This window comes from Malania oleifera, chromosome 4 (genome assembly GCF_029873635.1).
Source record: "Malania oleifera isolate guangnan ecotype guangnan chromosome 4, ASM2987363v1, whole genome shotgun sequence".
NCBI lineage: Eukaryota > Viridiplantae > Streptophyta > Magnoliopsida > Santalales > Ximeniaceae > Malania > Malania oleifera.
In genome coordinates, this window is record NC_080420.1 from 117364163 (window position 1) to 117380661 (window position 16499).

Below are 16499 nucleotides of genomic sequence, written 5' to 3' on the forward strand. Positions count from 1 at the left end.
CTGTGCTGCTAATGCTTCTCTTGCTTAGCTTTTGTTTATGTCGCATATTCCCTCGCGCGTGTGCGTGTGAGATTCTCCAACATTCATACACTGTAAAATTTCTTCATGAGTTTATATTTTCTTTCTTTCTTTCCTTTTATTTTTTTTTGGGAATTAGAGCACTTCTAAAAAAAATAAAAATAAAGAAATATATTCATTTTAACACAATGGCAACACCCAATTTTTGATAAGATGATCTAACCACTAATCAAAAGTATGATAAGATGCTTCTAAGCCTAGTGAGGAGGGAAATATTTGGTACATTGGAATGGAAATAAATGATAACGAAATGAAATGAAAAATTATATGATGAATATATTTGATTTTTGTGCCTCAAATAAATAAGGAGTTTGGGCTTTGGGAGTAAGTTTCAAATTCTTTATTCTCAAGAATATTGAGTGAGACACTGCTTAAATAAAGAAAAAAAATTATAGAAATCCTCCCTGTGGTTTAATGAAAAAACAGAGTCCCGTTGTGTGTTTATTATGAATACTAAACCCTTTTTTGTGATTTTCAAAATTATGAATAATCATAACACCATTAGTTTTCTTAATGAAAATCAATATGTTAGATGTAAGTGTTTTTTATTGATAAAAATGAACTTCAAAAAATTTATTAAAAAACTCCGAGAAACCATATATCACTATTTTGTGTAAATTCTTTATCGTAATTCTTTGAACATTGGAGATTATTTTTATGCATAACATGAAACTGAGTCCATGTAAATACCAGTTTGATCAAATATATATAATACATCAAAATTAATAATTATACATATGCAATTACATACTGTCTTATAATTACATAATTGAGTTATTAATTACCTAATTACATACTTATCTACATAATAAAGGATTATTCAGTAAGTTAAGGATTCACTACGATAATTGATTGTGCATGGTGTCCACGAGATGTATGGCTTTTTTCCCGAACTCCAAATTTCTCGCTTAAATTTATGTGTATGTAACAAAAAAATAATTAATAATTAACTAACACATTAATTATGTATATATTATCTGTATACTTATGTACATACCCGGAAGATGAGGACAGATGCACAATTACGTGATTATACAATCCAACAAACTTATTTTACAAATCCATGTATCTTATCAAAAAAAGTACGTTCCTTATTTTTAGATGAAGTAATTTTGAAAATATTTATTTCATCTATTCTAAAAATATATAATTAATAAAATAATTTTAAATTAAAATTCTTCAAATATCTCAAGGAGTAGTTTAATTGAAAGACTGCATGGTGAGTTTTGAACTGCAATTGTGCAATGCATGTTTTCTAAATTATAGTCCCACCTCTATCCCTGTTCTTTACACAATATACCCAAATGATCCCCCCGACCCCAAATTGACTCTTTCGGGAGGGATCAAGAACATTCGCGTTGCCACCTCGAGCTTTCCTATTGGTGTGCTCGCATGGCGTGAAATGAAAATGAGAGTGGGCGTGCTCAGACAACGTTTGCTGGAACACTCTACTGCGGGATATTTTCGAACAGAATTATACTATTGTAATATGTGGCTCATATGTTGAGTGAAACACATATATGAAAGAAAACATTATGGAAAATAGAGAAGCTGGTCTGTAGGACTAAATCTTAATTTGATGATTTGCTTGAAACTGTCGACGATTTTGTCCAGATACAGAAGAAACAGTTGACTCTTTTGTTGTCTTACATCGACTATTTGGTCTCCGCATTAAACCATCGACGGTATGTCTGAAATCATCGACGGTTTTGCTTGGTTACTCAATGCTAGTTTTCGAATTTTGAATTGGGAAGTTGTATAGGTTGGGTTTCAAGGGAAAAACCTTCGGGAGGGTTATATATACATGTTGTATGGTATAATTCATACGTCTTTTGACAGAAGATAGTGAAAAATCACTGTCGTTTACTCTCGTGGATGTAGGTATTGCCGAACCACGTAATTCTTCGTGTTATTATTTTATTACTTTCATATAATTTGCGTGATTGTATTTTCTGTATATTTCACTATTGGTTACTACATTACAAGATCGTTTGTTTCTGCTGCGCATTCATTTGCGCAACGAATTGGTATCAGAGCATTAGGTTATAATGGCTTCTGGAATTTCTTCTACAAAGTTCGATGTTGTTAAGTTCGATGCAACAGAAAATTTTGTACTACAACAGAGAAGGGTTAAAGATCTATTAGTGCAGTAAGGTATGGTGAAGGCATTATACGGAGGTCAATTGGAAAGCATGGACGAAACAAGTTGGAAGGAATTGGAAGCGAAGGCTGGGCGACTATCAGGCTTTGTTTGGCTAATGACGTGTTGAATCACGTCATGCATAAGGAATCTCCGGCAGCTATTTGGAAGAAACTAGAAAGCTGGTATATGTCCAAGTTTTTAACGAACAAGTTGTATTTTAAGCAGAAATTGTATTGGCTTAAAATGAAAGAGGGTTTGTATTTGAACCAACACATCAATGTATTCAATCAGATTATTAGTGATTTAATGCTGGTTAGTGTGAAGTTCGAAGAAGAAGACAAGGCATTGATGCTATTGAATTCCCTACCTGCATCTCATACGTATGAAAATCTGGTTACTACTCTGACATGGGGAAAAGAAACCCTGAATTTGGAAGAGGTTACAAGTTGTAAGAACCAAAACCGTGATATATGGAATAAATAAATAAGAGAAGGGTAAAACGGTAAATCGAGCAGGCTTCGTCGATGAAGCTAGAATTTGTCGACGAGGTCTCTTCTGTTGTTCAGCTACGAAATGCAGGTGCTCGTCAACGAGGGGAAGCCGAGGGGTTTCGGGAAATCCGAAAATCTCAGGCTCGTCGACGAGGCCACCACTTCGTCGACGAACTCCCTTCGTTGACTCGTTGACAAGGTTGGCCGAGTCAAATGTGCTATAAATATCCATTTGGGTTGCTTCTTAGCTAAGTTAGCTAATTTCTCCCTCCCTCTCTCTCTCTCTCTCTCTCTCTCTCTCTCTCTCTCTCTCTTTAAGAACTCGAACCTACACTCTCTCTCTAGATTTCTTCACTGTATATTGCTAGAATCGACGATCTGACGTTATAACGAGGATCAGGGAAGGATTCTCTTCAAGATTTGTGGATCGGATCTTCATTTCGAGCATTTTTGGGATTTGACTCAAAATCAAGGTAAGACTCGGTTTTCATTTCCATTTCGATAGTTCTGTAGGGAATGGAGTTGTGAGTATGTTTTGTACCATGATTTATAGGTTTTGGGAACTCGGTTCGCTGTTTATGAGCCATAGAGTTCGGGTTTGGATATTTGGGGAAAGGTAAGGGGATTCTGTTTAAATCGATTATTTTCTAAATCGGACTCGGTAGAACTGTGGTTCACGGTCCTGCATGTGTTTTGGTTACTCATTTGGGGAAATCTAACGGGTAAAATTATGGGTTTTGCATATTACAGTTTTGGGAAAAAGGGGGCATTGGGTTGCATCTCTGGTTTCGTTGGAAAACCGTGGATATATTATTATATATATTATGTTATGAGGATGGTCGTACCTTGACTTGTTTAAATTGTATGTTTGGAAAATCATGATTTTTGGATTACCAAATGAGTGTGGATTGAATTGTTATATGAATATGCATGAGTTGTGTTTTCATGAAATGAAATAGGAACGGGGTTCCGAATTGTTCCAGGTTTTGATGTCCAGCTTTTACCGAAGAGTGCACAATACCACTAGATTGGCCGATTTTTACCAAAGGGTGTGAAAACACCATATCTGCACCGGTTCAACGCTGTGGGCTTATGCTATGCTAGGTTACCGGGGGCACCGACTTTTGTCGAAGGGTGTGAAATACCACCAGACAGTCGACTTTTTCCGAAGGGTGTGAAATACCACGAGACAGTCTGGTTTCGGCCGAAGGGTGTGATGACACCAAATCGTATTGCTTTTTTTGTGAAAATACTATAACTATATTGAACTGTGTACGTTTTATGTCATGATAACACTCATATGCCACACACCGATATAACCTGGATCTGCCTTACTGAGAAGTGTCTCACCCCTATCATACGTACATGTTTTTAGGTCCTTCGATAACCGGAACTAGCATCCTTGTGTTGGGAGCGTAGTGGTCGGTGTACTGCGGGAAGTACTTGTATAAGTATTAGGACTTTATTGGGTTGTCATTTTGGGTTTTGGCTGACACCTGGGTTGTGTTTTATATTATGGAGCTTAGACTCCTTTTGTATAGACTCTGGTATGGTACAATGTATGTATAGAAAGAACAGTTTTCGCTGCCTATTTGTCATATATGTGAATGCGTATAGGGTGTACGGGAACCCCACGGGGGTCGGACCCTCATTCATTACGGTGTATCATTGGTCTTTTGTATGATACAAGGACAAGTTAGGTTACTAATTCACCCCCAGGTCTCATTACCAGGTTCGGGGCGTGACAGCTTGGTATCAGAGTTAACTAGGTTGTTAGGTCTCGTAGACTTGGTTAGGTATAGTTATGTGTATATACCAAAGTATAGGATGTAGGAAATAGGTAGAGTAGGTCGATGGTTGTTGTGTTTTTAGACAAGAACTCGTTGGCGGTGTTTAGTGTTTTTCCTGGACTGACGATTTCAGTAAAATCACGGCAAACCATTGATGATTTTCGTGTTGGTGTGATAGGACAGACCTAGACCTGTGAGATGGTAGTTAACATGATTAGTTGTAAACAATTGTGTTACCTATACATAACATAGGAGTGCTAGTAGATTCCTATTGTATTTTTAGAATGGAGCTCAAAAATAACAACTTGGAAAGTGACTCCAAGGAAACTGCGAGCGATGAGTCTCCTTCTGTGCCTCAAGATTTGATAAGGCAGGTTATGTGGGAGATCGGGCGGAGTGTTAGGAGACGTGAATGCTTTCCTACTGCTGCGGGATGTACCATCGAGAGGTTCACACGTATGCACCCTCCAACGTTTTTAGGACCTAATCCAACAATAGCGGAGGACTGGGTCGAGTAGACCGAGAGGATTCTAGAGGTCCTACATTGCATAGATAAGTAGAGAGTCCTCTACACTACTTCCAGCTATCTGGAGAGGTGGGACGATAGTGGACTACGGTGAGTCTGCTGGAGAAGCGGAGAGCCAGTCCTACAGAGATGACATGGAGTCGTTTTAAGGAAGTGTTCTTTGAAAGATACTTCTCGGTCTCCATGCGTGATGTAAAGGCGGATGAGTTCTCTGCTCTGACTCAGGGAGATATGACGGTGCAGAGGTATACTGCTTTGTATATAGAGCTATCCCGTTTCAAGCCATATTTGATCTCGAACGAGTATGAGAAGACTCAGAGGTTCGAGAAGGACCTGAGGAAGGACATCCGCAGATTAGTGGGTATGCTTCAGATTTGTGAGCTTTCAAATTTAGTGGATAAGGTCACTGTGATCAAAACCGGCATTCGGGAGGATGAGTTGGATCAGGAACTGAAGAAGAGGCTAGTATCTTCTGGTTCTCAGTCTGGATCTCGCCAGAGATCATGGAAGAAGAAGAAGAACAAGGGCTCAATTTATCGTCAAAATACTGAGCACCAAAGTTCTCAGGTGAATCAATCGCGTGATCGTTGTATCAGGTGCCACAAATGGCATAACGATGAATGCCAGCAGTTTGGAGGTAACTGCTACAACTGTGGCCAATCATGTAACGACCTGCTTTATTTTCATATATATATATTTGTATCAAAATAAACTAAAAACCAATATAATAAATTCAACAGATCATAATCAACCTGAACCCGTGGATATTAGGAATACATCAGAAATGCAGTATGGAAGTCTAAGCAGCAAAAAACATAAAATCATAAACATCTCATAATACCATATACACAACACCATGCAACACAATATCAAAACTACTACATCCATTGTAATTATATTTACAACCCAAAAAAGTCCTAGGGTCATCTCCCAGAAAATCCATCTGACCCTACCAAAACACTTACTCTTCAAAAAGGGCAACCCAGCTGTAACTATCTCAGCGGAGCTTTATCCGCTTATACATATATTTTTGTAAAAGCAGCTAACTTAATTTATCCCCTTACCTGATTCCTAAAAAAGCCCCTAAAATAATCACTCCAACACCCGCAAGGTTCCCCGGTCAATACCTTGAAAATAGCATCTCCTAGAACTAAATTTTAGTATTTCTTCGTATATAACATTTCCTACAACTATGGTAAATCCAAATTCCGAATAAAAAGTCTTACCTTGAATCTGGGATGGATTTCAAACTAGCCCTACCGACGATCCACTCCAGCAGATATGCAGAGAACTTCCCCAGAAGTGTCATGGTGGCTTTGGATCGTCAATCCGACAAAGAACAGACCCAGAATTTAAGAGAGAAGGGTGGAGGGACGAAGGGAGGAGAGAGGAAGTGTTTCGTGTGTCAATTTTCAGCCAAAAAATGAAGTTTGGCCTATTTATAGACTAGCCTTCATCGACGAACTCTCCCCTCGTCAACGAAATTCAGAATTGCCAAAACATCCTCTTGGTATCCTCTCGTCGACAAAATGCTACCTCGTTGATGAGCCCCTCATATTCTCTCGTCGATGAACCCCTTGTATTCGTTGACGAGACCCTATTACATTTTCCTTTTTCCCTCTTCTTTTATTATTTAAATACTATAATTTCTCTGGATCACTACATTCTCCCCTCCTTATAAAATTTCGTCCTCGAAATTTGCTATTCATGTGATTCATCATCCCTTAAAAGAAAAACGGTCTACTTATTTTATTACTTACCCTCACTTATGGCGGAGGAATACCGTGGTTATATTCTAAGTCCTGGGAGATTACATATACAAAAGAAAATTCCCCCAAAACTAAAATGCTACTTACTAATTAAACTATTACATGTAGCAACAACAAAAGAAACATTATACAATCACTTACATTTTACCCAGTTGAACTTTTTGGAATAATTGCGGATACTTCTGCCTTATCTGTTCCTCGGACTCCTAAGAAGCCTCTTCTATCGAGTGATTTCTCCACAAAACTTTTACCGAAGAAATCTTCTTATTACGTAATTCCTACACTTTCCTATCCAGAATATGTACTGGTACATCCTTATAAACTAGTGATTCACTGAGCTCTAATTCTCCATAACTGATTATATGAGAAGGGTTTCCTCAACATAGAAACGTGGAATACGTCGTGCATCCTGAATAACATAGGTGATAAAACTAACATGTAGGCAACCGGCCCTACTCTCTCTAGAATCTCAAACGGACCGATGAACCTAGGGCTAAGTTTACCCTTCTTCCCAAATCACATAACTCCTTTTAACGGAGCCATTTTCAAAAATACATGGTCACCGATATCAAACTCTAACTTTCTGCGGCGATTATTAGTGTAACTCTTCTGTCGGATCTGAACTGCATTGATTCTATCTCTGATAAGCCGTACCTTATCCCGAGCTTACTGAACAAGTTCTGGTCCCACAACTTACTGCTCACCCACTTCATCCCAAAATAAAGGAGAAAGACATCTCCTATCCTAAAGCGCCTCAAATGGTGTCATGCCAATGCTAGCCTGATAACTGTTATTATACACAAATTCCACTAGCGGTATGAACTGAGTCCAACTACCCCCAAAATCTAACACACATGCTCGGAGTATATCTTCTAGTATCTGTATCGTCCTCTTAGTCTTCCCATCTGACTGAGAATGGAATGTCATGCTAAACGATAACTGAGACTCTAAGGCTTCTTGCAAACTCTTCCAAAAACGTGACGTGAAATGCGGGTCTCAATCTTACACAATAGATACTGGCACCCCATGAAAACGAACTATCTCCTGAATATAAATATCTGTCAAACAATTGAGAAAGTAGCTGATCTTGATAGGTAATAAATGGGCGGTCTTAGTCAACCGATCTACTATCACCCAAATCACATTCTAGCCATGCAACGCCGTCGGCAGTCCTGACACAAAATCCATATATATATGATCCCATTTCCACTCTAGGACAAATAATGGTTGCAACTGCCCTGCCGGCCTCTGGTGCTCAGCTTTTACCTGTTGGCATGTTAAACACTAGGCTACATACTCGGAAATCTCTTTCTTCATACCACTCTACCAATACGACCCTTGCATATCCCTATACATTTTCGTACTACCAAGATGAACTGTGTACAAAGATCTATGAGCCTCCTATAAAATAGTCTTCTTGATATCAACATCAGCAGGAACACATAATCTGAAACGGAACCGCAAAGCTCCGTCAAGTGTAATATTGAATTTCTCCCCCTAACCACTCTGCACTTTGTCCATCACCTCTACTAATTCTGGGTCTTCCTTCTTAGCAGCTTTAATCCTTTCCTGCAGAGTAGGTTGCACTACTTAATTGGCGATACATACTTAAGAATCACCCTCGACTAATTCGATGCTGAGTCTCTCCAGATCCATCATAACCGGATAATGGATCTCCATAGTCGTCAACGCTGATTCTACAGACTTCCTGCTCAAAGCATCAGCTACCATGTTTTCTTTTCCTGGGTGATAACTGATGATACAATCGAAATCCTAAATAAGTTCCAACCACCATCTCTACCTCATATTCAGTTCATTATGGGTAAAGAAGTACTTTAAACTTTTATGGTCAGAGAAAATCTCACACCGCTCGCCATACAGGTAATGCCTCCAAATTTTCAATGCGTGTACTACTGCAGCCAATTCAAGATCATGGGTAACGTAGTTCTTTTTATATTCTTTCAACTTCCTGGAAGCATACGTTACCACCCTACCATGCTGCATCAATACAGAGCCAAGTCCTTTCAAGGACGCATCACTGTAAATAACATAACCTTCACCCCCTGATAGGACGATCAGCATTGGCGTCGTAATAAGCCTCTGCTTTAACTCCTGAAAACTCTACTCACAGTTATCATCCCATTCAAATTTAGTATTCTTCCTAGTCAGTTATGTTAGAGGCCCTGATAACACTGAGAATCCCTCAACGAAACAACAGTAATACCCAGCTAACCCCAAGAAACTCCTAATCTCCTAGACGTTCCCCGATCTAACCCAATTCACTACCACCTCAATCTTACTAGGATTCACATAAATACCATCTGCAAAAATAACATGCCCTAAAAATACGACCTTCTCAAGCTAGAATTCACATTTACTAAACTTGGCGTTCATCTAGCCCAATTCACTACCACCTCAATCTTACTAGGATTCACATAAATATCATCTCCAAAGATAACATGCCCCAAAAATACGACCTTCTCAAGCTAGAATTCACATTTACTAAACTTGGCGTTCAACTTCTTTTCCCTGAGCATCTGTAGAACCTGCCTCAAGTGCATCTCATGCTCCTCATAACTCCTCAAATAGACCAGTACATCATCAATAAAAACAACAATGAACTGGTCTAAGTATTGGTGGAAGACTCTATTCATCAAGTCCATAAATACCGCAGGAGCATTCGTCAAACCAAACAGCATAACAAAAAATTCGTAATGCCCATACCCGGTCCTAAAGGTCGTCTCCGAGACGTCTTCCCCTTTCACTTTCACCTGATGATAGCCTGATCTGAGGTCGATCTTAGAATACACCCGTGTACCTTGGAGCTGGTCAAACAAATCATCTATATGGGGTAGAGGATACTTGTTCTTAATTGTCACTTTGTTAATCTCCCTATAATCTATGCACATCCTTATAGACCCGTCTTTCTTCTTCACAAATAGAACTGGAGCTCCCACGGAGATACACTAGGTCGTATAAAGCCCTTATCAAGCAAATCTTGTAGCTGATTCTTCAATTCTGCCAACTCCGCTGGCGTCATACGGTAAGGTGCTTTAGAAATCGACATTATACCTTTAAGTAGATCAATAGGAAAATCTACCTCACGATCAGGTGGCAACCTCGGTAACTCATCTGGAAAAACATCTGTAAACTCCTTTACTACTGGTGTGCTAGCGAGTTTCAATTCATTCTCTGACCTCTTCTTCACAAAAGCCACGAACCCCCGACAACCACTCAATAGTAGTCTACTCGCCTGAATAGCTGAAATTAACTAGGGCAAAGATTGCACTCGCGACCCTACGAACCTGAATTCTGCTATTCCTGGAGGTCTGAATATCACTTTTCGTGAATGACAATCTATACTAGCAAAATTAGCTACTAGCCAATTCATGTCGAAGATTACATCGAACCCATGCATGTCTAGCGTTATCAAATCGGAAGATAGAATTTCCCCTTGAATATCAACTGGGCAATCCTGGAGTACCCTACTACACCTCACTACTGACCTAGTTGGTGTAGATACTAATAATTCGGTATTTAACAACTGTGTTTCTGCCCCGCACAATTTAATACACCACATACCTACGAACAAATGTGTGGCTCTTGAATCAAACAATGCAATAACTTTAAAAGAAAGCATACTAACCATACCTATCACCACGTCACCGGCTGTCTCAGCATCACCCGGCGTCAGAGCGAACACTTTGGCTGAAATCATATTCCTCTACTGGCCCCCACGTGGAACCTGATAGCCTCCCTGTTACGATCTGGGAGCTTGCATCTGGTGGTGTATGGCAATCCCACATCAGATGTCCCTGTCTACCGCAGCGATATCAGATAGCTCCACCAACTCGACACTCTCCCTAGTGTCTTCTCCCACAAGTCTGACAAACAAGAGGACTCTGCACTGCTTGAACCTCATGACCTTCATTCTCCTGCCTCTGTCCTCTACCATGGTTTCCTCTCCTCCACTGACTCTGTTTAGAATCTTGCTGGTAGCTCGAAGATGCAGATCTCTTCCTCTGTCTCTAATCCTTTACATCTATACGCTCACCAACCTCTGCCAACGTTGCTCTGTCAACTAACTCAGCAAAATCCTGAATCTTTAGCACTACCACCTGCTTGAATATGCTTCGCCTCAAACCTCTTTCAAACTGTCTCACCTTTTTCACCTCATCAGGAAAAATATACGGAGCAAAGCGAGAGATCTCTATAAACCGCGCCGCATACTACTGAACCGATAACTGTCCCTACTTCAGACTTAGGAACTCTTCCACTTTAGCATCCCTAACAGTAGCTAGAAAATATCTATCGAATTAAACTGATCCCAAGTCATGGCTATCGGCATCATCCTCTGCTGCTTCAGAAGTCTCACGGCATTCCACCACCTCTTGGCCTCCCCCATCAATTTATAACTGGCAAAGAGGACCCTCTGTTCTTTCGTACACTGCAACATAACTAATACTTTCTCAATCTCCTGCATCTAATTCTCGGAAGCCAGATGATCGACTCCTCCTAAAAATGTCGGAGGATTCATCTTCGTAAACTTCTCTATGGTACACCCATGGCCTGCAGACGGACCACCCTGCTCTCTAAAGCTCTTAGTGATTTCAGTCATAACCTACTGAGCCACGCTACATAGTACTGCGTCAGAGTCAGTCCTGCCTGCACCCGAGGGCCCTGTCCCATCACTGCAACTTGCATGGGCACTACCTCCTCCTGGATCCATCCTGAAAGACAACAAACGTAACTTAGAAATTCTATCCTTATAATTTACCCGCCTAACCTAACTTCTTATCTTAACATTCTCAGCTTATTCCTAACCCCAGTCCTATATTCTAGGAACATAACCCAACAATAGTTTATTATGGTTTTCCTGAAATCGTCACCTCAGGAAAAACACAGAAACCACCATGGAAGTCCTGCCTCTAGACTGTAGAACAACACCTCAAATTCTTCTCTTATACTCTGGTATCTTTTCCGCTGCATTTTAAAGTTTATAGAACCTAACAACCTAGGCTCTGATACCAAACTATAACAACCTGCTTAATTTCCATATATATTTGATAACTAAAAACCAATATAACAAATTCAGCATATCATAATCAACCTGAACCTGTGGGTACTAGGAATACATTAGAAATGCAGTATGAAAGCCTAAGCAGTAGGAAACATAAAATCATAAACATCTCATAATACCATATACACAACACCATCCAACACAATACCAGAGCTACTACATCCCTTGTAATAATATTTACAACCCAAAAGAGTCCTAGGGTCATTTTCCACAAAATCCATCCGACCTTACCAAAACACTTACCCTTCAAAAAGGGCAGCTCAGTTGTAACTATCTTAGGGGAGCTTTATCCGCTCTCCTATCAAGGGCTGCTGAAATGTTCATATGATTTAGGGTGAGACACCTCTCAATAAGGGAAAATAAACTAATACCAGTGTATAGCAATATGAGTTTTTCTGTGTTATACATAAATCGTACATAAACATATTTAGTAAACTGTCTATATCATATCAGGGAAAACATATATAATCATCATATGGTAGAACATACTGGATTTCCACAAACATAATTCATCTCATATATCAATAATACGAAAATACCCTAGAAGGTTAGCTGGTTGTTGTCATGTATTACCCCCACATGACTGGGTTCTATGGCCCGAAGGCGAGACCTGACAATGGCTGACCGACCATTGTCAAGTCAAAAGTACAGTCTGTAAGTACGATGGGTCTGTCAGACCTGGTCCGTACACTAGGGGCGCATACACTTCAATAAACCACATCGACTATCCATCCTCATGCTGCCCCATAGGACAGCGATAACACTAATATCATAATGATCATGAACACATAGCTATGGTACCGTGCACGTGTAAACCTTAACCAAATCAACCAGGTTCTGATAACATATAACATATTTTAAACAGTAATACATGGGTAGTTCATAATAATAATTGTCAAGTTAATATCATCATATCATTTTGCATATATAACGTGAAAATCATCGGCCCGTACGCCGGCATTTCATATTTTACCATTCACGGCCCGTACGCCGGTATGGGAACATGACCACTAACCTTGTGGAATGTTTCAACGCCATCCTAAAAGGAGCTCATGGCTTCCTAATAACGACCTTTGTGCAACTCACATTTTATCGTGTTGCACATTATTTCAATAGCCGATGGGAGGCTGCTCATAATGCAATATCTAAAGGAAATGCATTTACTCCGCATATCCTGCTAGTGATGGAAAGAAGGAAGCTGAAGACAATCGAACATTGAGTCACGACGTTCAACCGATCTAGGGGTTGTTTTAGCATCAAAACCGCACAATTGGGGCCACATAAATAAAATAAAGTCCAAACTTTGAGCATTTAGGGTAGACGCGAATGCTCATATAGGAAGTGGCAAGTTTTACACTTTCTCTGCTCTCACCTTCTTACTCCATATGCAGAAACACGGTTGAACGCTATCCAGTATGTTAAGTCATGTTGGAGCACTACCGAACACTATGCAACATATGCCGCGAATTTTCATCCGATTATGCACGAGGCGTACTGGTCAGCATTCTCGTTGCCAACTTTGTAGGCCAATCCTGAATATGCTCGACATAAAGGTCGGCCTAGAAGCTCACATATACACAATAAGATGGATGCAAGGGAAAGTAAGAAAAAGAGCACGTGTAACATATGTCATCAAGAATGACATAACCGCACAAGGTGTCCGAGAAGGACACAAAATGGGGATGCAATTGGGCTTTCGCATTGACCTTGTCCACGAGCTTATAGGACTTTCACTACACATCATCTTCATTTTGTATTTACCGTATTTCACTGGTGCTTTTGCAAGATCGATCCAGGGCCAACTGATTGCAGCGTGTTGACAACAGGCAATGATCACCGGTCCAGAAGAGCGTGGGCGGATGGTCACACCGACCCCTTGTTCTGCCGAGGGGACATGTAGTTTTCTGAGCACTAGTTGGAGGCAGACAACTGCATCGTTTGATGGACACGCGATGCGAGGTTCTACGATATATATCGGATTGCCCATATCTAGTTTTGGATTGAAATCTTGTAACAGCTTTGGTGGAGCGATGGAGACCGGAGACGCACATGTTCCACCTATCGCACGAGGAGGTGACTGTCACACTGCAGGACATCACGGTTTTGTTTGGGTTGCCAATTGATGGGAGCCCGTCACTAGTCGTACTGTCAGACCAGTAAAGGGACCTACAGACCGTCGGGTATGCCTCACACTGCGTACTATGTGCGAACGTTTGTTAGGGGTTGTGTCACCTGACAGCAAGTTGGTTGGTGCACGCATTCGTATGCAGTTCCTCGAGGGGGATATGTTTCGTCAGCTCCCGGCATATGCAGATGCGCAAACCATAGCGTGCCACGCACGAGCCCACCTATTGCGCTTGATATGTGGAGTGCTATTTTGCGACGTTTTGGGGAGTTACGCACATCTGATGTTCCTTCCACTCCTTACAAACCTGGGAGAGATTCTCTCGTATAGTTGGGGGTCCGCAACTTTGACATAGCTTTATAGGGAGATGTGTCGCACTGCTCACCTGTCGAAGACATAGATTGCTGGGCAACTCCGCTTACTACAAGTTTGGGCCTATGAGAGATTTTTGTCTTTAGCTCCTACGCGGCGAGGTTTCCTATAGATTTAGAGGGGTCGGGAGTATCGTCTGGTTGACCCACTCCCACTCACATACCGGTTAGTACCAACATTATTTATTATAGCATTTGTGTTACAAGTACTACGAATACTAATTCGTAGTGCTTACTAGTTGCTACAATCGAAAACTTACGTTTCATCTTGTACAGATAGAGGGACAACTTGAGGGCGCCGTTAGTTGCGCAACAAACATTGCCCTGGTACAGGTTCGAGTTGGACATGCACCGGGAGCATAAGGTATAGTTCAATTAAAGTGTAGCACATAATAGTCTTTTTCTACCAAATACATATAGTTCGCTTACATTTTACTTGTGTTTAAGTGTTATTCCTATGGAGGCCCTACACGGCTGAGATTCTAACCAACCTACCTCCTGATTATGCAGTCAGGAGTGACTTGTGAGTAACCCGTGTGCCACTCATATGCTTTCATATTATCGAGTGGTATCTCCCTAACTGAGTTATGCTGCGGTTCGGCTATCAACAGGGCATTCCCAACCGCTTCTTGACATTGGGGGTAGATATACTTCGGGAGGACCTCCATGGCATGGATGGACACGGTCAAGGGGTCACGGACTGGGCGACTACGCACGAGATATATGTGACTACGTAGGAGCATCAGCAAGAGTACGTCTTACCGAGAGTGATAGAGGACAGTCTGATGCGTCCGGATGACCCATACTTTACTTGGTATAGGTCGATCACACAACGCTTCGTCAGCAGTATCGTTGTGTATATCTGAGCCTCATAAGAAGACTTTAACCCACACTTACTTTTGTTATGTGTATGTTACAATCAGCATGTATTAACCAAATTTTTTCGTATCCTACAGGCTGAGATACTACATGAGGCAGATCATCTCTCTCCAGATCCCGCAATTCATAGGTTAATGAGTGCTGCATTGGAACTTGTCCACGAGGATGGCCAACGGATCCCTACACCTCGACCTGATGTACCTGCACGAGGAGGTGACCAGCTCCAATATGAGGAGGTCGAGCAGCTCTAGTAAAAGGATGACATGCTTCCGCTAGTCGTCCATTGAGTCCCACCTCCTCGCTACCAGTTGTACAGGCAAAGTACATGTTCGGCCTGTCAGCACCGTATCTGCCTTCGTCTGGAGCTGATATTGTGGGACCGTCTAGTAGATCGGCTGACGCCCCTTCTGACTCTACTGCCACCCCATCCATGTCATTTTTATTGGACGACATTTTCAGTGGGGAGGAGGTCAATGCACCTGCTATGCCATCTCGTTCTCGTCCAAATACATTGTATCAGTTTTCTCCCCGTGCGCTTCACATGGATGATGATTACGCAGTACCTCTTAATGGAGATGATCCACAAATAGGACAACGACAGGATAGGACACCTGATGCAGATGACTAACAGGGAGAGGGCAAATGTAGACGGCAACCACCTCGACCCCCGAGATGACCTCGCTGCGGCACTGAGTAGTATAGCATTATGTTTATTTCATTTGTATAGCATTGATTATTTTCATTTCCTTTGTATAGCATCGTTGTATTATTTATATATAATTGGAAATATTTATTCATTTTCCCCAACATGTATATGTGAATGAAAGTTGTGCATGATAGTTTAGAATGAAACACAATGTTATCACCTATCATACAAGCAATTCTCCTATCATACAAGCAATTCTACTCTTGTAAAAAAATATAAGCTGAGGAAAACCTCAAAATCAAACATTTACTTATATTTTTTTAGAATAGTATTAAAAACAAATTAAATGGTAAACATAAAATTTACAATGAATTATCACTTCGCATGTTTTAAAATTGAGAAACATAACTTTGAAAAATATATCAAAGCACACAACTTGAAAATTGTCGAGTTAATAACTTTAAAAATAGAGCAAATTAAAATGTAATAATCAAGAGCTAGTGAAAATATAGGCAAATTATTTTTATATTTTAATTAAAATATGAGACGTGTCAAAATAAAAATGCTCCTAAATAATCCTCATATCGTTGAGGTAGTGAAT